This window comes from Heloderma suspectum, chromosome 12 (assembly GCF_057233095.1).
Source record: "Heloderma suspectum isolate Gila_16-S chromosome 12, 16-S_ref, whole genome shotgun sequence".
In the NCBI taxonomy this organism is placed as follows: domain Eukaryota; kingdom Metazoa; phylum Chordata; class Lepidosauria; order Squamata; family Helodermatidae; genus Heloderma; species Heloderma suspectum.
Genome location: NC_139469.1, coordinates 4979353 through 5003355, shown reverse-complemented (window position 1 = coordinate 5003355; position 24003 = coordinate 4979353).

The window sequence follows — 24003 nt, the reverse complement described above, 5'->3', positions numbered from 1 at the left end:
TTAGCAATATTGGACCCTCCTGCAGTCAGGCCTAAGTCCTGACACATTTCGTCCGGTGTTCTGCAGAGCTGACCGAAGGGTTGAGTTGGCACTTAGCACAGGTCTGAATTTGCTCAAAAGGACTTACTTTTTGTCTTTGAAGTGTGATTTCCCCCCCTCCAGGTTGACTCTTCAATGAGCTTATCCCTGTTTCTTCAAAGAGAGAGAGAGAGATTGGCAAACGCATTTGCAAAATGATCTCTAAGCATCTTTTTGCAAAATTAAGATTAAACTGCACAAAAACGGCATTGACTGCAAGTGCTTTTTAAATCTCATAACTACCATAATAATGTTCTTATACTTAAAGTTATAACCACCCCCCCCCCCCAGCAATAATACGTGCAGATTAAAAGGATGTACAGAAAGAGATGACAGACCGGGAAGCCGGGGGTGTTGCTAAGAAGGAACAGTAGATCTAGTGATAACACCATAACAGTGCAATTGTTTTGTTGTTTATTCGCTCAGTCACTTCCGACTCTTCGTGACTTCATGGACCAGCCCACGCCAGAGCTTCCTGTCTGCCATCACCACCCCCAGCTCCCCCAAGGTCGAGTCCGTCACCTCCAGAATATCATCCATCCATCTTGCCCTTGGTCAGCCCCTCTTCCTTTGGCCTTCCACTTTCCCTAGCATCAGCATCTTCTCCAGGGTATCCTGTCTTCTCATTATGTGGCCAAAATACTTCAGTTTTGCCTTTAGTATCATTCCCTCAAGTGAGCAGTCTGGCTTCATTTCCTCGAGTATGGACTGGTTTGATCTTCTTGCAGTCCAAGACACTCTCAGAATTTTCCTCCAGCACCACAGTTCAAAAGCATCTATCTTCCTTCGCTCAGCCTTCCTTATGGTCCAGCTCTCGCAGCCATAGGTTACTACGGGGAATACCATTGCTTTAACTATGCGGACCTTTGTTGTCAGTGTGATGTCTCTGCTCTTCACTATTTTATCAAGATTTGTCATTGCTCTCCTCCCAAGAAGTAAACGTCTTCTGATTTCCTGGCTGCAGTCAGCGTGCGCAGTAATCTTTGCGCCTAGAAAGACAAAGTCTGTCACTGCCTCCACGTTTTCTCCCTCTATTTGCCAGTTCTCAGTCAAGCTGGTTGCCATAATCTAGGGTTTTTTTAGGTTTAACTGCAACCCAGCTTTTGCACTTTCTTCTTTCACCTTCGTCATGAGGTTCCTCAGCTCCTCCTCGCTTTCAGCCATCAAAGTGGTATCATCTGCATATCGGAGATTGTTAATGTTTCTTCCAGCAATTTTAACTCCAGCCTTGGCTTCATCAAGCCCAGCACGTCGCATGATGTGTTCTGCGTACAGGTTGAATAGGTAGGGTGAGAGTATACAACCCTGCCGTACTCCTTTCCCAATCTTAAACCAGTCCGTTGTTCCGTGGTCTGTTCTTACCGTTGCTGCTTGGTCGTTATACAGATTCCTCCGGAGGCAGACAAGATGACTTGGTATCCCCATCCCACCAAGAACTTGCCACAATTTGTGATGATCCACACAGTCAATGGCTTTAGAATAGTCAATAAAACAGAAATAGATGTTTTTCTGAAACTCCCTGGCTTTCTCCATTATCCAGCGGATATTGGCAGTTTGGTCTCTAGTTCCTCTGCCTTTTCTAAACCCAGCTTGTACATCTGGCAATTCTCGTTCCATGAATTGCTGCAGTCTACCTTGCAAGATCTTGAGCATTACTTTGCTGGCATGTGAAATAAGTGCCACTGTTCGATAGTTTGAACATTCTTTGGTGCTTCCCTTTTTTGTTATGGGGATATAAGTGGATTTTTTCCAATCTGGTGGCCATTCTTGTGTTTTCCAGATTTGCTGGCATATGGCATGCATCACCTTGACAGCATCATGTTGCAAGATCTTAAACAGTTCAGCTGGGATACCGTCTTCTCCTGCTGCCTTGTTATTAGCAATGCTTCTTAAGGCCCATTCAACCTCACTCTTCAGGATGTCTGGCTCTAACTCACTGACTACACCGTCAAATCTATCCCCGATATTATTATCCTTCCTATACAGATCTTCTGTATATTCTTGCCACCTTTTCTTGATCTCTTCTGCTTCTGTTAGGTCCTTGCCAACGTTGTTTTTGATCACACCCATTTTTGCCCGGAATTTACCTCCGATGTTTCTGATTTTCTGGAAAAGGTCTCTTGTCCTTCCTATTCTATTATCTTCTTCCACTTCCGAGCATTGCTTGTTTAAAAATAATTCCTTATCTCTTTTGGCTAACCTCTGGAATTTTGCATTTAATTGGGCATATCTCCCCCTATCACTGTTGCCTTTTGCTTTCCTTCTTTCTTGGGCTGCTTCCAGTGTCTCAGCAGACAGCCATCTTGCCTTCTTGGTTTTCTTTTTCTTTGGGACATTTTTTGTTGCCGCCTCCTGAACAATGTTGCGAACTTCTGCCTATAGTTCTTCTGGGACCATATCTACTAAATCTAGTCCCTTAAATCTATTCTTCACCTCCACTGCATATTCATGAGGAATATTAGTGAGCTCATATCTAGCTGATCTGTGGGTCTTCCCTATTCTCTTTAGTCTGATTCTAAATTGTGCAATAAGAAGTTCGTGATCTGAACCACATTCAGCTCCAGGTCTTGTTTTTACTGACTGCATAGATGTCCACCACCTTTGGCTACAAAGGATGTAGTCAATCTGATTTCGGTGTCGACCGTCTGGTGAAGTCCATGTATAAAGTCAACTTTTAGGTTGTTGGAAGAGAGTGTTTGTTATGCACAGTGAGTTGTCTTGGCATAGTTCTATCAGCCTATGTCCCGCACCATTTTGTTCTCCCAGACCATGCTTGCCTGTAATTCCAGATGTCATTTGACTACCCACCTTAGCATTCCATTCTCCTGTAAAGAAAATAACATCTCTTCTTGGCGTATTATCCAGTAGGTGCTGCAGATCCTCATAGAACTGATCTACTTCTGCTTCTTCAGCATCTGTGGTTGGGGCGTATATTTGGATCACTGTGATGTTAAATGGCTTACCCTGAATACGAATTGAGATCATTCTATCGTTTTTTGGATTGTATCCAAGCACTGCTGTAGCCACTTTATTATTAATTATGAAGGCTACTCCATTACTTCTGTGGTCCTTTTGTCCACAGCAGTATATCTGGTGGTGATCTGATGTGAAGTGGCCCATTCCAGTCCATTTCAGTTCACTGACACCCAAAATGTCTATATTTAATCTTGACATCTCCCCAATAACCACATCCAATTTGCCCTGGCTCATAGATCTTACATTCCAGGTTCCTATGGTGTGTTGATCTTTAGAACATCGGATTCTTCGTTCACCACCAGCACCGTCGGCCGCTAGCCATCCTTTTGTCTTTGAGCTAGCTGCATCATCACATCTGGGGCTAGTTGAACTTATCCTCTGTTCCTCCCCAGTAGCATTTTGACCATCTTCTGACCTGGGAGTCCCATCTTCCGATGGTATATCGACATATCTCTGGTTATACTGATCCATTAAGTTTTCACGGCAAGAATACTGGGGTGGGTTGCCGTTACCTTCCCCAGGGATCGTATTTAGTTTGACCTCTCTGCCATGACCTTCCCGTCTTGGGTGTCCCTTCACGGTTTGGCTCATAGCATCATTGAGGTGCTCAAGCTCCAGCACCATGACAAGGTAAAAATGATCTCCTTTGCTGGAGTGCAATCGTACACATGTCTATTTAAAAGGGAGTCCCATTGAGTTTAATAGAACTTACACCCAGGTAAGTTGGTATAGAATTTGCCACCTAAACCTGTCATACTTTTGTACAGGGTTACAAGGTTTATTTGTTCTATTTATACTTGCCTTTTTTCAGCCATCATTGGTTCCTAAAGAGACTTAGAGTAAAAATCCACACAAAGGCACAATATAATGGGCTCAAGTGACATGAAGCCGGATTCCATCTGAACATCAGGAAAACATCCTGACTGTTAGAGCAGTATGACAATGGAACCAATTCCCTAGGGAGGTGGTGGGCTCTCCCACACTGGAGGCATTCAAGACGAGGCTGGACAGCCACCTGTCAGGGATGCTTTGATTTGGATTCCTGCATTGAGCAGGGGGTTGGACTCGATGGTCTTATAGGCCCCTTCCAGCCCTACTATTCTATGATTCTAGGACACAGGCAATACTAGATGGAAGGGAAAGGGTTCAAATGCACTCCACCCCCTCAGACAAGTAGCTCATCTTCCCAACCCCTTGATCCCTGGCATTACTTGAAGGAAAGGAAGTTTTCAGATACAAGTTGTAAGTGCATCACCAACTGGAATTTAAAATTAAGCTGCAATCCAATGCATGCTTCCTGTAAAAGCTCACTCATCCCACCCACCCCACTCCCACAAATGCATTTTGCATCCTGTTTCCAACTAGATGTACTCCAGGAAGCCCACCCCTGTTGTTTACCTTCCTATTCACTGGTATACTGCCTCTGAATGTGGAAGTGCCACTGACCTCACATGGCCAATAGCCATTGGTAGACTTCTCCTCCACAAATTTTTCTACTGCTTTAAAAAAGGTGTCGAATTTATTTTATTTACATATTTACTTATTTAATTTCTATACCGCCCAGTAGCCGAAGTTCTCTGAGTGGTTCACAAAAACTGAAACCACAAAGTGTAGCATAAAATAATATAAATATGAAATAAGAAAGCTTAAAACCACAAAATAACAGTACAACCAGAATAAAACCTAGCAGCAATGCATTGATTTAAAATACAGATTTAGGACACCAAAGCTAAAAGATTAGGAAGCTAAAATGCTAAAATACTGGGAGAATGTAAAGGTCTTCATCTGGCACCGGAAGGAGTACAACGTAGGCGCCAGGCGAACTTCTCTAGGGAGCTCATTCCACAGCTGGGGGGCCACAGCAGAAAAGGCCCTCTTCCTGGTAGCCACCCCCTTCACTTCCTTTGGTGGGAGCTCCCAGAGAAGGACCAATGAGGATGATCTTAGGGTCTGGGCAGGCACATATGGGAGGAGGTGATCCTTCAGATAACCTGGCCCCAAGCTGTCTGAGCACTGAATGTTAATACCAGCACTTTGAATTGGGCCCAGAAATGGACTGGTAGCCAGTGCAGCTGGAAAAGTACTGGCATAGTGTGATCTCATTGGCCAGTCCCTGTTAACAATCTTGCTGCCCTATTTTGGACTAGCTGAGGTTTTCGGATCATTTTCAAAGGCAGCCCCATGAATAACACATTGCAGTAATCCAGATGAGAGGTTATCAACTCTAGCTAGGCTATCTCTGCCCAGAAAAGGGCATAGTTGGTATACCAGCCTAAGCTGATAAAAAGTGCTCTGTGCCACTGAGTTCACCTGTGCCTCAAATGGCAGTTCTGGGTCCAAGAGCACCCCCAAACTATGAACCTGATCCTTAGGGGGAGTGCAACCCCCTCCAGAACAGGTTGAACATCACCTAGCCGGGCAGATGGACCACCCACTAACAGTACCTCCATCTTGTCTGGATTGAGTTTCAGTTTATTGGCCTTCATCCAGTCCATTACCATGCCCTGATTCAAAACAGCCACTGCCTTACCTGGATTTGATGAGAAAGAGAGGTAGAGCTGGGTGTCATCCTGATATTGATGGCACCTCAGCCCACACCTCTGGATGACCTCCCCCAGTGGTTTCATGTAGATGTTGAACAGCATAGGGGATAAAATAGAGCCCCGTGGAACCCCATGGCATAATTGCCAAGGCACAGAGCAATAATCCCTCAGCAGCACCTTCTGGAATTGGCCATCCAAGTAGGAGCAGAACCACTGCAGTGCAGTGCCTCCAACTCCCAACCCAGACAACCTATCCAGAAGGATACTGTGGTTGATGGTATCAAAAACTGCTGAGAGGTCCAGGAGAATCAACAGGGTCACACTCCCCCTTTCCCTCTCCCAGCACAGGTCATCCCACAGGGTGACCAAGGCAGTTCTGTTCCAAAACCAGGCCTGAAACCCAACTGAAATGGATCTAGATAATAAGTTTCATTCAAGAGTGCCTGGAGTTGTCCTGCAACCACCCACTCAAGAACCTTGCCCAGGAAGGGGATGTTGGCCACCGGCTTATAGTTGTTAACATCCTCTGGGTCCAGGTTAGGCTTTTTCAGGAGTGGTCTAATTACTGCCTCTTTTAAAGTGGCAGGCACCACTCCCTCTCTCAAGGAGGAATTTACAGTCTCCTGGACCCAGCTGGACATCCCCTCCTTGCTTGATGTAATAAGCCAGGAAGGGCAAGGGTCAAGCACACAACTGCAATAAGAACATAAGAAGAGCCCTGCTGGATCAGACCAAAGGTCCATCTAGTCTAGCACTCTGTTCACACGGTGGCCAACCAGCTGCCCATGGGAAACCCACAAGCAGGACACGAGTACAACCGCACCGCCCATGTTCCCCAGTGACTGGTACAGATAGGCATACTGCCTCTGATACTGGAGGTAGCATGTAGCCATCAGGACTAGTAGCCATCGATAGCCTTCTCCTCCAGGAATTTGTCCAATCCCCTTTTAAAGCTATCCAAATTGGTGGCCATCACCACATCTTCTGGAAGTGAATTCCACCATTTAACTATTCGCTGTGTGAAGAAGTACAGCCATGCTGGCTGAGGAATGGTGGGAGCTGGAGGACTTTTCTTCTGTCTAAACGTGCATGGGATTGCACCCTAAATTGGTGATGATTGCCACATCCGGTGGCAGCTCATTCTGTATGTTTAATGGCATATTCTGTGAAACGTGTACTCTCTTCTGCCTGCTCTAAACTTGCTCTGTGCCAACTCCATTGGGTGACTGAGTTCTTATATAATGAGAGGGAGATATTTAAACAAAAACAAAACCCTCTCTCTGTTCTCTGCATGCCATGCACCATTTTATAAACCTCTATGACGAGTCCTCATAATAATCTTTTTTCCCCCTTCCCTAAAATAAAAAGTCTTAAACAATGTAGGCTTTCCTAATTCTCACTGTTTGAGAGGTTTTTTTTCCGGGTCATTGCCTGCCCCCATGGTCATGTGCATATGGGCATCAGCAAAAGAGAAAAGAGAGAAAACAAAGTCTTGTGAGTCATTCTTGAACTGTTCTTGGCAGACACATTCGCTACCTGGGGTTGCTTTGCTTTCCATGATGCTAGCCAGAAGGGTACAATTCATGTGAACAGGAGGCATGGCAGAATGAAAGAGAGCTTGCTTGCCTGGAAGGAAGCTTTATTTCAGCCTTGCATGGCCATAGTGGCTGGGATTTGCATCTATACTTACCATTTAACATATGCCAATTTTCTGCGAATCAGTGTCCACTTTTGTTGTCTTCTATGGTAATACATTTTGTGTTTTGGGGGTGATGTGTACAGCAGCCACACTAGTACAGGCAACTTATCAGTAGTGTGAGAACTCTATCTAAGCTCCTGCCCCCTTATACATAAATAAATCAATGATCACTGTCTCAGATCCTGACCCCTGCCTGGTTTGGACTATGCCCTTGCCTTTGGTGCTGCTCTGCAATGTGACCCCCACCCCACTTCTGACACACTTAAATTGACAGACAGCTCCCTACCCCTGACCCCCACTCCAAGGTTCTGGCTCCTGATCACCTAGAGCCCAACCTTGAGAGCCTGCATGGTGTTGTAGTGGCTAGAGTGTTGGACTGGGACTTGGGAGATCTGGGTTCTAGTCCCCACACAGTCATGAAACTCACTGGGTGAGTTTGAGAAAGTCACTGACTCTCAGCCCAGCCTACCTCACAGGGTTGTTGTGGGGATAAAATGGAGAGGAAAAGGACCACATAAGCCACCTTGGGTTCCTTGCAAGAGTTCAAAAAGGCAGGATATAAATGTAGTAATAATAAGTAAGTAAGTAAGTAAACTTCAGCAAAGAAGATCATTACCTTGTCGTGGTGCTGGAGCCTGAGCACCTCAATGACATCATGAGCTAAACCTTGAAGGGACACCCAAGACGGGAAGGTCATGGCAGAGAGGTCAGACTAAATATGATCCCTGGGGAAGGTAACGGCAACCCACCCCAGTATTCTTGCCATGAAAACTTAATGGATCAGTATAACCAGAGATATGTCGATATACCATCGGAAGATGGGACTCCCAGGTCAGAAGATGGTCAAAATGCTACTGGGGAGGAACAGAGGATAAGTTCAACTAGCCCCAGATGTGATGATGCAGCTAGCTCAAAGACAAAAGGATGGCTAGCGGCCGACGGTGCTGGTGGTGAACGAAGAATCCGATGTTCTAAAGATCAACACACCATAGGAACCTGGAATCTATGAGCTATGAGCCAGGGCAAATTGGATGTGGTTATTGGGGAGATGTCAAGATTAAATATAGACATTTTGGGTGTCAGTGAACTGAAATGGACTGGAATGGGCCACTTCACATCAGATCACTACCAGATCTACTACTGTGGACAAGAGGACCACAGAAGAAATGGAGTAGCCTTCATAATTAATAATAAAGTGGCTAAAGCAGTGCTTGGATACAATCCAAAAAACGATAGAATGATCTCAATTCGTATTCAGGGTAAGCCATTTAACATCACAGTGATCCAAATATACGCCCCAACCACAGATGCTGAAGAAGCAGAAGTAGATCAGTTCTATGAGGATCTGCAGCATCTACTGGATAGTACACCAAAAAAAGATGTTATTTTCATTATAGGAGACTGGAATGCTAAGGTGGGTAGTCAAATGACATCTGGAATTACAGGCAAGCATGGTCTGGGAGAACAAAATGGTGCGGGACATAGGCTGATAGAATTTTGCCAAGACAACCCACTGTGCATAACAAACACTCTCTTCCAACAACCTAAAAGATGACTTTATACATGGACTTCACCAGACGGTCGACACCGAAATCAGATTGACTACATCCTTTGTAGCCAAAGGTGGCGGACATCTATGCAGTTGGTAAAAACAAGACCTGGAGCTGATTGTGGTTCAGATCACAAACTTCTTATTGCACAATTTAGAATCAGACTAAAGAGAATAGGGAAGACCCACAGATCAGCTAGATATGAGCTCACTAATATTCCTCATGAATATGCAGTGGAGGTGAAGAATAGATTTAAGGGACTAGATTTAGTAGATATGGTCCCAGAAGAACTATAGGCAGAAGTTCGCAACATTGTTCAGGAGGCGGCAACAAAAAATGTCCCAAAGAAAAAGAAAACCAAGAAGGCAAGATGGCTGTCTGCTGAGACACTGGAAGCAGCCCAAGAAAGAAGGAAAGCAAAAGGCAACAGTGATAGGGGGAGATATGCCCAATTAAATGCAAAATTCCAGAGGTTAGCCAAAAGAGATAAGGAATTATTTTTAAACAAGCAATGCTCAGAAGTGGAAGAAGATAATAGAATAGGAAGGACAAGAGACCTCTTCCAGAAAATTAGAAACATCAGAGGTAAATTCCAGGCAAAAATAGGTATGATCAAAAACAAAGATGGCAAGGACCTAACAGAAGCAAAAGAGATCAAGAAAAGGTGGCAAAAATATACGGAATATCTGTATAGGAAGGATAATAATATCGGGGATAGATTTGACGGTGTGGTCAGTGAGCTAGAGCCAGACATCCTGAAGAGTGAGGTTGAATGGGCCTTAAGAAGCATTGCTAATAACAAGGCAGCAGGAGAAGACGGTATCCCAGCTGAACTGTTTAAAATCTTGCAAGATGATGCTGTCAGGGTGATGCATGTCATATGCCAGCAAATCTGGAAAACACAAGAGTGGACACCAGATTGGAAAAAATCCACTTATATCCCCATAACAAAAAAGGGAAGCACCAAAGAATGTTCAAACTATTGAACAGTGGCACTTATTTGACATGCCAGTAAGGTAATGCTCAAGATCTTGCAAGGTAGACTCCAGCAATTCATGAAACGAGAATTGCCAGATGCACAAGTTGGGTTTTGAAAAGGCAGAGGAACTAGAGACCAAACTGCCAATATCTGCTGGATAATGGAGAAAGCCAGGGAGTTTCAGAAAAACATCTATTTCTGTTTTATTGACTATTCTAAAGCCGTTGACTGTGTGGATCATCACAAATTGTGGCAAGTTCTTGGTGGGATGGGGATACCAAGTCATCTTGTCTGCCTCCGGAGGAATCTGTATAACGACCAAGCAGCAACGGTAAGAACAAACCACGGAACAACGGACTGGTTTAAGATTGGGAAAGGAGTACGGCAGGGTTGTATACTCTCACCCTACCTACTCAACCTGTACGCAGAACACATCATGCGACATGCTGGGCTTGATGAAGCCCAGGCTGGAGTTAAAATCGCTAGAAGAAACATTAACAATCTCCGATATGCAGATGATACCACTTTGATGGCTGAAAGCGAGGAGGAGCTGAGGAACCTCATGACGAAGGTGAAAGAAGAAAGTGCAAAAGCTGGGTTGCAGTTAAACCTAAAAAAACCAAGATTATGGCAGCCAGCTTGATTGATAACTGGCAAATAGAGGGAGAAAACGTGGAGGCAGTGACAGACTTTGTCTTTCTAGGCGCAAAGATTACTGCGCACGCTGACTGCAGCCAGGAAATCAGAAGACGTTTACTTCTTGGGAGGAGAGCAATGACAAATCTTGATAAAATAGTGAAGAGCAGAGACATCACACTGACAACAAAGGTCCGCATAGTTAAAGCAATGGTATTCCCCGTAGTAACCTATGGCTGCGAGAGCTGGACCATAAGGAAGGCTGAGCGAAGGAAGATAGATGCTTTTGAACTGTGGTGCTGGAGGAAAATTCTGAGAGTGCCTTGGACTGCAAGAAGGTCAAACCAGTCCATACTCCAGGAAATAAAGCCAGACTGCTCACTTGAGGGAATGATATTAAAGGCCAAACTGAAGTACTGTGGCCACATGATGAGAAGACAGGAGACCCTGGAGATGATGCTGATGCTAGGGAAAGTGGAAGGCCAAAGGAAGAGGGGCTGACCAAGGGCAAGATGGATGGATGATATTCTGGAGGCGATGGACTCGACTTTGGGGGAGCTGGGGGTGGCGACAGCCAACAGGAAGCTCTGGTGTGGGCTGGTCCATGAAGTCACAAAGAGTCAGAATGACCGAATAAACAACAACAAATAAATCAACCTTTGCTGACAGACAAGTCTAAAAGCTCTGACAAGGCTTGCGGGAAATCCCATATAGGCCTGTCCATCATTCATACGATTTATACCCTGCCCTTCAACCAAAAGGGGGCACTCAAGGCAGGATGGATGAATTTGTCACTTTTGCATTCTCTCTCTCTCTCTCTCTCTCTCTCTCTCTCACACACACACACACACACACACTTTAAGATCAAGTTTTTTCCAACCCAAATATGAATAGATTTGTGAATTTTGGTATATTCTTATCAAAACCCAGTTGAAACTAAATTCTCACCCATCTTCAGTGGCCAAACTCAACAGGCACAGCTTCTCCCAGCACTGAGAGGCCCATGTTGTAGCTGCCTGCCATGTAGTGGTTAAAAAAGGGAAACCAGTCAGAAAAAAAGAGGCATTAACTTTGATTTAGCACTGTGATTTGTCAAATACTGGATGAACAAATCTGTTGATTTATCCCACATTAACAGTTTTTTAAATCTCATATTCTTTCTGGCCAGAATATGAAGAAATTTGTGAATGTTGGTAAATCCTTATTAAAAACAAAATGAAATGAAACTATCCCCCATCCCTAATCATCGTTGGCTGCATTAGCAGCATTGGTCTCAGCAAGCAGAAGATTTTGTGAATCTAGCTCTGCCTTGATCTCGTGGGTTACTGAATGCAGAAGTAGGACACTAGTTTTCGAGAGTGTCCTATATGTCAGCAGTTCCGTCAGCAGAATTTTTTTAGCGGGGAGGGGGAGCAAGGCATGCACTGGATGACCATTGCCACTGGGAGGGCATTGGAATGGGGGACGTACACCATGCAGAGCTTTTTGGAGGAAGGGAAGGGTCTTCACGGGAGCAATAATATCTCTACCAAACCCCTTCTCTTGGATGCAAAATGGAGGTACATGTGTGCGTGACAGCATTTCTGTTCGAAATGGGAACAAACATGCCTAAGGAACATTTTACTGAGATCTCCTCCACCCTACTTGTACCTTGAAAAACTCTTTGTGAAATCTGCTTCGTGCTTTTGCATTTTAAAGGAAAACGTTATATAAACAATACCGCTACCGCCTCCCCCTTTTATTACATGTACCATGAGTTCGCTGGAGGTGAATTAAGGAGCACTTAACTAGCTAGAGAGTACAAGAAGTGAATTTTTGATTGGAAAGCCTGTCTGAACACACAACAGCTTCAACTGGGTATTGTGGGATTGAAATAAACACCAAAGGAATGAGCGCAAAGGAGATTTCTCCACCCTCTCTCCACACAATCGAAACAGCTCTCCACAATTTATTTGAATTTCTGAAAACAGCTTTCTCCAGAGAGCTGCAACAGGGATACCCTGGACAGCATCTGTCTTCCATCTCCCTCACACCACTGATTTTCCCCCTATCTTTTATTTCCAGGCTCAGTTCAAGGTGATGGTGTTAACCTTAAGAGCCTTAAACAGCTTAGGATGTGGGTACCTTATGAATCACCTGCTTTCATATGTTCCTCCCTACAAGTCCAGAGGTTATCACCTGAAGCACGACTTCAGATCCCCTGGTCTCACGAAGCTAGGTGGGCAGCCACAAGGCCTTCTCTGTGGGTGCACCCATAAGGACTGCTCGGCCAACAGAGATTTTTCAGGCCCCAACCCTAGGCAGTATGTGAAACCTTGGCTCTTGAAGAGGGCATTGGTTTGATCAGGGGTACCCAAACCTTTTGGGTCAGTGGGCACATTTGGAATTTTGAGAGAGTGTTGTGGATGCTTTCACAAAATGGCTGCCAGGGGTTGCCTATTCATAAAATGGCTGCCATGGTCAGAAGACTCATTTCCCAGAAGGCCAACTGATGAGACTAAAAGAGAAGTAACTTGCCCAAGAATGTAAGTACAAGGCAAAAGTGGGGTCTGAGTTCCAAAACACAAAACCACTATTTCCAACCCAAATAAAGATGGCGCTGGAGGACAGCACTTCAGTAGTAGTACATTTATATACTGACTTTTTTTCTAGGGGTGTGCGGAATACTCACCCCATTCCGGTCCGGCAGTCCGCGGTGGGTGGGGAGGCGATCCGTCCCTCCCCCCCAGAATCCTCCCCCGCCACAGCTGGACTTCCATTCCGGCCGCTGCCGGGCTGCGGCCGCAAATGGCGGCTGCTACACTGGCCGCCATTTGCATGCCTGCCACACTGTGATAGGCTAGTTAAGTATTTATGTAGCCTATCACGGCTAAAGCAGGAACGCAAATGGCGTCCTGCATAGGGGACGCCATTAACAGCTGCACAGCAGAGCGGCAGGGAGCAGCGGCCGGATCCGGGCCCACTAGAGGCAGGTAGGATCCAGTCCGCGGGGACTTCACGGGGGGGAGCAGTCTGTTCCGCCACGGACTCCGGGGGGCTGGATTCTTTAGAATCCGGCCTCACTGGAGTCCGTGGCGGAATTCTCTGCCATCCCTACTCTTTTCCTCTTGCAAGGAAGCCAAGATGGCTTACATGGTCCTCCTGCTTTCCATTTTATCTTCACAACAACCCTGTGAGGGAGGGTAGGCTGATAGTTGGTGACTGTCAGGGTGGACACTGAGCCCATAGAATCCCAGAGTAGTTCTGATTCTGAGGAAGAGCAGTCGCTCCTGGGAGGGCAGCGCGCTCCTCTTTCCCAGGGCCAACAGCTGACGGAGATTCCTCCCACCAACATTCCTAGCTTAGATAGCAGTCCAGGGAGTAACAGAGCGCGGATAGCAAACTTGGTGGACGCATGACGCCGACGCAGAGAGCGGTGCCAGATGGAGGGCGCGGAAAGGAGGCGGAGTGCCCGATTGGCGCGCAAACAACGGCTGCGCCCAGAGGATCCAAGAGAAAAGGGGAGGGACTCTCCCTAGTCCTTAAGTTTAGGGGTCTGCCAGTAATTCCCTTTCAAACGGGGACCAACTGTTCCAACTTAGGGCATAGGTTCGGTGCTGCTCGGATCTAGTTGCAATCGGTATAGTTGTTAAGTTGTAAAAGAAGAATAAAGCTTTGAAAGGAATCCCTTCGTCTGTGTCTGGACTTGGCTACTGGATTAGACTGAGAGAGGCCTCCAAGGAGCCCTTGACAGTGACTGGCCCAAAGTCACTCAGTGAGTTTCATGGCTGAGTGGGGACTAGAACCCAGACCTCTCGGGTCCCAGTCCAACACTCTCACCACTACACCACAGTGGTTCTCAAACTTAAAAAAAAACACTTAAATTTTAAAATTCTTAAGAAATAAAATAAAAAAATGTGTTTTATTTAGGGGCAGAGATGTACTGGGGCGGGGGTGAACTCTGAATGAACTTCAAGGCTTATTTTATTTCCTTATCCTACCTTCTACAATTGAAAGGCTGCAGGGTGGGGTGGGTGGCTGGCCTGAGTCAACAGATTCTGGAGCAGTGGCTTGAAACTATTTCATGTATTACTCTGTTATTACCACTGTGGATGGCATCATTTGCATGGTTGGTCTCTGCTCCTTGCAAATGTCTTGGCCCATTTCTGATCATGTGCCGTGAAACATGATGGTGAGTTAGGAGAGGGTATGGTGGCTGTTTGGCCGGTGTAAGGGCAGTGTATCTTCCCCTGCAGCCCTCAGAGTAATTAGTGAATAGTGGGGGTGTTGAAACTCTCAGTTGGGCCAAATTCAGTTTTGGCGAAGCTCTTGGGGACCACATTCTAGTGGTGGGTGAGGCCCACTCGCATATTGTAGCTTAAGGGCGCAATCCTATGCATGTTTAGACAAATAGTGCTCCAACGCCCAGCATAGCTGGCTGGGGCATGCTAGGAGTTGTAGGACTTTCTTCTGTCTAAACAGGCACAGGATTGTACCCTAAAGCTCTTACAGCCAGTAACTCAGCCATAGTAGGAGAGGCATTTAAGGGCACAATCCTATGGCCACTAGTCAGCAGCTAGATGGCCACAGAATTGTTTGGTTCTATAGGCAGTGCAGATCATCCCTGGGCTCTGCACTTGTAAGAGCAGCGCGGAGCGGGGCAAAAGGGGGCAGTCTCAGGGGCGGGGAGTGTGTAAATGCTGGTATGACACTTCCCATACGACTTCCGGCCTACACCCACCCTGCACTCCAACGTCCAAAATCGGCAGTCTAGCCACAAATACAAGGTGGCTGGAGCGTAGAGGAGAGGATCCCCTCTGCACTCCTCTCGCCATGCATTGCGTAGGCGGTTGCCTCTGAGTTTGGAGGTGGTCGCCTATCCCCATAGGATTGCACCCTAAACCTTTTAGAACTTTCTATTCATTAATATCCATCTTAATGTCTAGATTCTACAAGCAATGAACAATGTCTAAGTCTCTCCAAGTTTTCTCTCAGTCACACCATCTTAGTAAAGTCTGGTCATTTTAGCCAAACGTCAAATCTTATTCAACCTATGACAACTACTAACAACATCAATTACCCCAACTTCTGGTGGTGGTGGTGCTGATTGTTGCTGTTGTCATAGGTTGGCACCAGAGGCTAAAATTAAACACACACACACACACACACACACACACACACAGAGAGAGAGAGAGAGAAAATCATCAAGCCAGCTCTCAATAAAACTGGCAGGTGTGATGAAAGCTGTCCAAGTGGCAACCAGAATTATGACGGTGATGCAAGAAACTCCGACTGTTTTTCCCTTCTCCTGCTTCCAGCTGGTCTACTGACAAGCCATTTTTAATGAACTCCAAAGAGTTAGCAAGGCTTGGGTGCAGCCTGTTCAGGCCTTCCACATTTGACCTCACCTCTGTCATCCGTTCTTTTTCTAACCAAACTGGAAAAAGATGTGTTGTGGTGTGTGAGTGTGCGCGTGAGAGAGAGAGAGAGAGAGAGAGACAGACAGACAGACAGACAGACACACACACACACACACACACCCATTATTCCCTTTTTGCACTAGCCCTTTAGCGGAGGTTTGGCTGAGAGTCAGTGTGGTGTCATGGCTGAGCAAGCTGAGAGACAGGAGAGTTCTCAGTTCAACTTCCAGGTCACTCACAAATTCACTTCCTGGCTGGCCTCCGCCTCTTATTTACAACGAGCGAATGGACCCAGCTTTGCACAGGCTGGAAGAGCCCTTCACTTCATACTGTGGGAGCTTCAAGCAAACGTACAGTTTCAGAGTTGGTTACACTGTGCCCAACCCACCTGAGTGAAGCCATGCCAACTGGCACCCCTAGCCACAGCCCCTGCCGTGTTGCACTCCTATAGCTCCCTGGGGGAGGGCATCTGTCCTCTCCATTCCCCTTACAAGGAGAGGCGTATAACTCATGCTTTTAAAAATGTGCACACGAAGAAATGCACACTTTAGGATACCTACACTGAGCTACCATGAGCTATGAGTTCCGCCCACAGGGCACATGCTACATCGCTACTTGCACATTTCTCTCAGAGGTCTTTGTAGTTGCTATATTCCAGCCACTGGAAATCAGTGAATCTCGCATGGGAAGGAAACATATGAGAATGCGTTTATTAGACTGTGAAGTCCATGAGAATTTGGCTGGAAATATGAACTCACTAGAGACAGATTTGGGCCAGCCCTGGCTTTCCTCATAGGGAAGATTCTCCACCACACACACACAGTCAACTTCTTTACCCCTTTCTACACCTTTTCCAGCTCTACAATGCCCCTGATATAAGAACAGCCGAGCTAGATCAGACCAAAGTCTGTCTAGTCCAGCATTCTGTTCCCACAGTGGTCAACCAGATACCCCAATGGGAGACCCACAAGCAGGACAAGAGTACACTCTCCCGCCCAGGTTCCCCAGCCACTGGTGTACATAGGCAGACTGCCTCTGATACTGGAGGTAGCACAGAGCCATCAGGACTAGTAGCCATTGATAGCTTTCTCCTCCATGAATTTGTCCAATCCCCTTTTAAAGCCATCCAAACTGGTGGCCATCACTACCTCTTCTAGAAGTGAATTCCACAGTTTAATTATGTGCTGTGTGAAGAAGTACTTCCTTTTATCTGTCCTGAATCTCCCACCAATCAGCTTAATGGGATGAGCCCTCTCGGTTCTAGTAGCATGGGGGAGAAAAATGTCTCCCTGCCCACTTTCTGCACACCATGCATAATTTTGTACACCTCTATCACGTCTCCCCTGTCTCACCATTTTTGTAAGCTGAACAGTCCCAGATGTTGTAACCTTTCCTCACAGTGGAGTTGCTCCATCCCCTTTGTTACAAAAATTGTGTTCTATCCCTGGTAGACTCATCCAATGTGTTTACCAAGAATGAGAGGAGGCAGAGATCTGATCCAACATGACTTTATTTTGCAAAATAAGACAACCTTTGGGGCTAACGCTCCAGCAAAGATCGCTATCAAGTAATGTGATTCAGAAGCTTATATAGACAAACTCTTCGGTGGCTGTCTTACGCTTGTGCTCTATTAATCTCTTTGTTTAGCTGACAAAAAGACAGGAAACAGGCAACACCTTTCACATACTCAGGCATGCGCAGAGAGAGGCAGCAGATAGTCACGTACTCTTGCATACTACATTCTCGACATTCCTGAGTCTCTGATAAGGCACTGTGTCTTTGTTTAGCATGGCAATCTCACACAGAGGTAGAATAGACATAGCATAGCTTATAAAATCATGGGATAATAAACATATTACAACTGAAATTTCTATAACGCTCCCCCCGCAAAAGGCTTTTCTCAAATCCCATACCTCTCCTTGGTCCAGCAGTGGATTACGCAATTAAAGACGCAAACCATTATCAATGATACCATAAGAAACAGAACTGCGCTAATCACAAGTTGTTTCAACCATGCAAAATCAGGGAGCCAGGGAGTCAACCATAACCAAGGATCACTTGCTCTTAAATAGTTCTATCCATTATCCAATCATATCTTGTAGTCTGGCGATTTCATCTTCTATAGTTTTGTTTAAATCATGGAACTTTACTTTACACCCTTGCCTTACTAAGGTGCAGAAACTACCTTGATGTGCTAAGAGATAATCTAAAACAAACTTATGCTGTGCCACTTGCTGGTTGAGATTCTCAATTACAGATTGCATGGCCCTCACTATTATAGCTGTGGCATTGACAGTTTTCTCTAAATGGCAAGTGAGGCCTAGGATGCCTTTTCTGTTCTAGCTGCCAGAATGTTGACAACAAAAACACATTCTCTTGGTGTAAGTCTGGAATTTGAACTTTTGGAACGTAGTTTTGTTCAATTCATCAGGATCCCTTGAAAAGAGAGTGCCCTCTTTTTGTAGAGCTCTTACTATTACCTGCGGTTCTCTAGTCAAGGCAGGCAACAAAGTGAAATCTCTGACAGTTGATGGGTATTCGTAATAGAGAACAGAATCATCTCTAGTCTCTTTAAACATAAACTCAGCATGCTTTTTAAACTAACTTCTTTTTACTCGAGTGGGGAGTGTTAAGACAACTAGACTTAAGAAGGAAAGAATATTGCACATGAGTAAGCCTTCGGAGAAAGCTCTCTCTTGAACAAATACTTGAGTCCTTCTAGTGGTTCGCTACTCCAACGGTGGCCTTCAGGTGGGTCAGCTTCCAGTGTGACCCTCTCTGGTGAAGGTGATGTTTTTACTTGAGTGTGATGAATCCGCTTCTTTCCTCTAGCGACTTTTACAGCAATGTGAACGGTGAGTAGGATCTGAAACGGGCCCTTCCGCTTCTTGGTAAGTGGTTCGTCTTTCTAGGACCGGATCAACACCCAGTCACCGGGATTGAAATTATGCACTGGAACGTCCAAAGGCAAGGATTGGTGTGGTGCTGCAAACCTATGAAGACAAAACAGAACAGACTGCAAAGCAGTAACATATTCTTGGATCTCTAAAGCTCTTACTTTTAAATTCACATTTAAGCTATCAGCCATAGGTAATATCTGAGGTAGGTGCCCATATAACATTTCAAAGGGTGTCAATGTAATACTTCCCTTGGGGGTGCACTGTACTCAAGTCAAGGTGATTGGCAAGGCCTGTGGCCATTTCAGCTTAGTCTCTGAACAAATCTTAGTAAGCGTTGACTTTAGGGTGCGGTTCATCCTCTCAACTTGACTTGTGGATTGGAATTTCCAAGGAGTGTGTGGCTTCCAGTTGATCTGTAGTGCCTGGGCCACTGCTTGCGTCACCTGTCCAACAAAATGGGGGCCCTGATTCGATTCAATCTCTTCAAGTAACAAGAACCTAGGGACTACTTCTTTTAACAAGAATTTGGCTACTGTCTGTGTGGTGGCTGTACAAGTTGGGTAGGCCTCAACCCATCCGGTCAATTGGTCTACTATTACTAGCAGGTACCAATAGCCATGAGTCTGGGGCAACTCTGAAAAGTCAATTTGAAGTCTCTGGAAAGGACAGTAGGCCCATGGGTGACCTCTCATTTGAGCGGGGGGCTTAGACATCTTTGGATTGTTTTTGAGGCACAAGGGAGCAATTAGCCACTGCTCTCTGGGTTTCAACATACAATCTTGGGGCCACAATGTGTCTCATGAGTAGATCTTCTATCGCAGTTCTTCTTAAATGCATAGCCTGGTGCAAGTCTCTTACTATAAAACTCAAAAGAGGCCTGGGTATGAATACTTTGCCTCTTGGGACTACCCACCATCCATCTTCAGTTTGTTTTACCTTGTATTCAAGGGCTTTTTCATTTTCAGCCAGGGAGTAAATTGGAACTAAGTCTGTGCTCAAGTATGGGATTAGGGCTTCTTCATAATGTACTTCTTCACCTCTTATCTATGCTGCTTCTTTTGCAGCCTTATCTGCCAAAGCATGTCTATTCTACCTTGCAGAGGTAGAATAGACATGGCATAGCTTATAAAATCATGGGATAATAAACATATTACAACTGAAATTTCTATAACACCTCGATAATTTCAGTTGCTCTTTTCTGCACCTTTTCCAGCTCTACAATACCCCTTTTTTTAGGTGTGGTGACCAGAACTGGACACATTACACCAAGAGTGGTCATACCATAGATTGATATTAGGGCAGGACGATCTTGGCAGTTTTATTTTCGAATCCTTTCCTAATTATGCCTAACATGGAATTTTCCTTTTTCACAGCAGCTGCACATCGGGTCTACAGTTTCATTGCACTGTCCACCACAACCCCAAGATATCTTTCTTGGTCAGCCACTGCTAGCTCAGATCCGATCAGTGTTTAAATATGCATTAAAATGCATATGTTAATTTATATGTATATATGCAAATTTAGAAAGAATCATGATAATCTAAACAGAAATGCAGTGAATCTCACCGTTGTGCAGAAAACTGTCACCAGGTGATCTTTGTGTTTCCATGTTCAGCCTGCTCTCCAGATGCTGTGATGAGCAACGGTCCTTAGGGTTCCTTATCTCAACTGGAATTGAACCAGACAGCCCTTCTGTAAAAGACTGCATGCGGCCACCCTGTTAGCACCACAGATTTGTATAAAGGCCCACAAACATAGTTCTACATCGCTAACAGCATGCATGCCGTCTGTAGCTCGTGTTCACAACATGGTCTTCCAGGGGCAGAGGAATCACACTGAAGAACAGCCAGGAAGCCCGTTATATAAGAATATCTGGTAATTGAGCATTCATAACTGTGTCAATATATCACACTGGTGATAAGTCAAGTTGGCAAAGACCAATTATGGGTTACAGGAATATATAATACATCCTCAAATCATCTCAGATCATTTTATGGGGTACACTATGGTTCTGTTTCCTTTAGGCATGGACATGGCTGGTGGGTGAGGGTGAAGAGGTGGGTCACTTCAGAACAGTCAGGATGAGCACTAGCTCATAGCATACTCAGGCAAATGCTGGGGTTCTGGCAGGGTCCACCACTCCTGATGCTGGGTCTGGTCATGGCTCCCCTATATTTATTTCCCTAGTACAGACAGGACTACCACATCCATGAAGCTGAACCCACTCACCCCTTTTCATTCCACCAGAATGTCATATTATGGCATTGCATTCTAGAGTGCTGGCAGCAAATTCAGCTGAAGAGGGCTAGTGATCCAGCAAGTGCTGCTGGACAGTACCAGTGCCACTAACACCACACACACATCTGGTAAGCCCATGAGGAGGCCCACTGAGGGCAGCCTGCTGGGGAGAGAGTACTGAAAGCATCTGTCCAGGGCCCTCAGAAATCTGGAGCCAGCCCTGAGAATAGCGACGGGAATGTTGAGGAAGTGACACAGAAGATACCAGATCTCTCCTTTTGAAAGGAAAAGAAAAGAAAATGAAAAGGTCATTTCTGAAAAGCCTGGACTGTTGTTTTTCATAGAAGAGCCAAGGAACGTCAAGGCCATCACTTCATCCCTCTCGTAAATATTTAGACTGTGAAGTCTTAACTGTCATATTTTTGTGTTTGTTTGCCCTGGATTTCTTCTTGCTTTGGTACATTTGTCGAGTCAAAGTTTGTAAAAGAGAGGAAACATTAACACAGTTCATGCCAGCTTCCAAAGCAAACCTTCCAAGGAAAATACATTTCTCACAAACTCTGATGACCAATGATGGGCCTCTTTGCACAACTGTCAGGGTTTGTGGGAAGCTTATATGTGTCATCTTTGCATCTGCGGCAAGCTGGCTGTCATATACATCTGCCGGCCATATGCAAAATTAAAATGTCGCCATTGTGTGGAACCCACAGAGAAACATTCCATGAAAGCTTGAAGCCAAGGGATAAACACTTGCAAGCCAGCAAAACTGGCACATTTACACTGCAGGTAGAGTTGTCCTGGATGAGTTTGGCACATAGGAAAGGACGCTGATGCATCAGTGTATGACTCTCCAGCTCCACAGTTACCTGAGGCTCATACGGGAAGCTGGTGGCATCTGCACAGGCAGACCTGAGCACAGAGAGTCCAGCCTAGGTAGAACTGACATGTTTAGGCAGGTGAGGCTGCATCAAATAAGTAGATTCCAATCAAGGGAAGTACAGCAGGCTAAGCAAAGGCAGAAGCCCTCTTGTGTAAAGGGCAACTGAACCAGGACCACAGGTAGCTCACAGTCACAGGGAGTTTTGCAGACTGGAGCTCCCCTCTATTGGAAACATAAGAGGACACTGTCTCAGTAGCAAGCTAAAGCCAACTGATGCCTTATGGAGGCAGCCAGAATCTGTAGTATGGTCAGCTCCATGCCTTCTGGAGGAGCTGACTGGAATTTTTATTTCTTTACTTGATTTATACCCTGTATTTCTACCAAGAAATATGGCACTCAAGGCAGCTGTTAAAGGACCCTCACCTCATTTTATAGTCTCAGACTTCTCTGATGCTGGGGAGATGGAGGTTCTGCTGAGGGCTCCCCCAAGGATGATGACAAAGACATGCCTTCTGTCCGGACAGCAGGCTGAATATGGAACCAACTCTCCTTCCCCTGAACTCCTGATACGAGTTCTTCACACACACCCTTTTAAAAAAAAGTCACAACAACCCTGTGAGATACGTGGTGAATAGCCCACAGTCACCTATTGAGTTTTATAACATGGCCCGTCCAGGAAATTCCTGACTTGTGTGGTGGATAACTTCCTCCTACAGAAAGTAGAGGAAGGAACTAGAGGATTGGCTATCCGTGACTTGATCCTAACCTACAGAGATGACTTAGTGGATAAAGTAGCAGTTACAGGAGCTCTAGTGGAAAGTGACCATGTTATACTTGAGTTCATGGTTCTAAGGGAAGCAAAAGCCGAGTGTAGTCAAATGCATACCCTGGATTTCAGGAAAGCTGATTTTAATAAACTCAGAACAAAGATCAGTAAGGTCCCATGGCAAGCGACGCTAATGAGAAAAGGAGTCCAAGATGGGTGGGAGCTTTTAAAAAAGGAAATTCTCAAGGCACAATTACAAACAATTCCAACAAGAAGAAAAAGTGGAAGACAACAGAAGAAGCCAATGTGGCTTCACAAAAAGCTTAGAGATGACCTGAAAACAAAAAAGGACACATAGGAAGTGGAAAGAAGGCCAAGCAACAAAGGAAGAGTACAGGCAGGTAGCACAGAATTGCAGGGATGGCGTCAGGAAGGCTAAAGCTGAGAATGAGCTGAGGTTAGCGAGGGAGGCTAAAAACAACAAAAAGGCTTTCTTCAGCTACGTGCATAGTAAAAGACAGAGGAAAGAAATGATGGTTCAGCTATTAAATAAGGATGGCAAAATGACAACAGATGACAAGGAAAAGGCAGAAGTACTCAATTCCTACTTTGGCTCAGTCTTCTCCCAAAAGAGGGTCTATGACCCCCCTGGCAAAGGCCAAGTACAGGCTGAAGGAGCAGGACTGCAGCTTGAGATCGATATCAAGGAACACCTAATTACTTTGAATGAGTTCAACTCTCCAGGGCCAGATGAACTGCATCCTAGAGTAATAAAGGAACTGGCAGAAGAACTCTCAGAACCGCTGTCTGTTCTCTTTGAGAAATCATGGAGGACGGGTGAAGTGCCAGATGACTGAGGGAGGGCTAATGTTGTCCCTATCTTCAAAAAGGGTAAAAAGGAGGAACCTGGAAACTACAGACCAGTCAGTCTGACATTAATCCCTGGGAAAATTATGGAGCAGATCATAAAGCAATCCATCTGGAAGCACCTTGACAACAATGCAGTGATTACTCGAAGCCAACATGGATTTGTCAAGAACAAATCCTGCCAGACAAATCTGATCTCATTTTTGGATCAAGTAACCTCCCTTGTGGACCGTGGGAATGCTGTAGACATCATATATCTCGACTACAGCAAAGCTTTCAACAAAGTGCCCCATGATTTCCTGATGAGCAAACTAGCTCCAAGTGGGCTAGAATGAAACAATGATCAGCTGGATCCACAGTTGGCTACAGAATCGGACTCAAAGAGTACTTATCAATGGGATCTTCTCAAACTGGGGAGAGGCAACGAGTGGGGTACCGGCCGCAGGGCTCAGTCCTGGGCCCAGTGCTCTTCAACATTTGTATTAATGACTT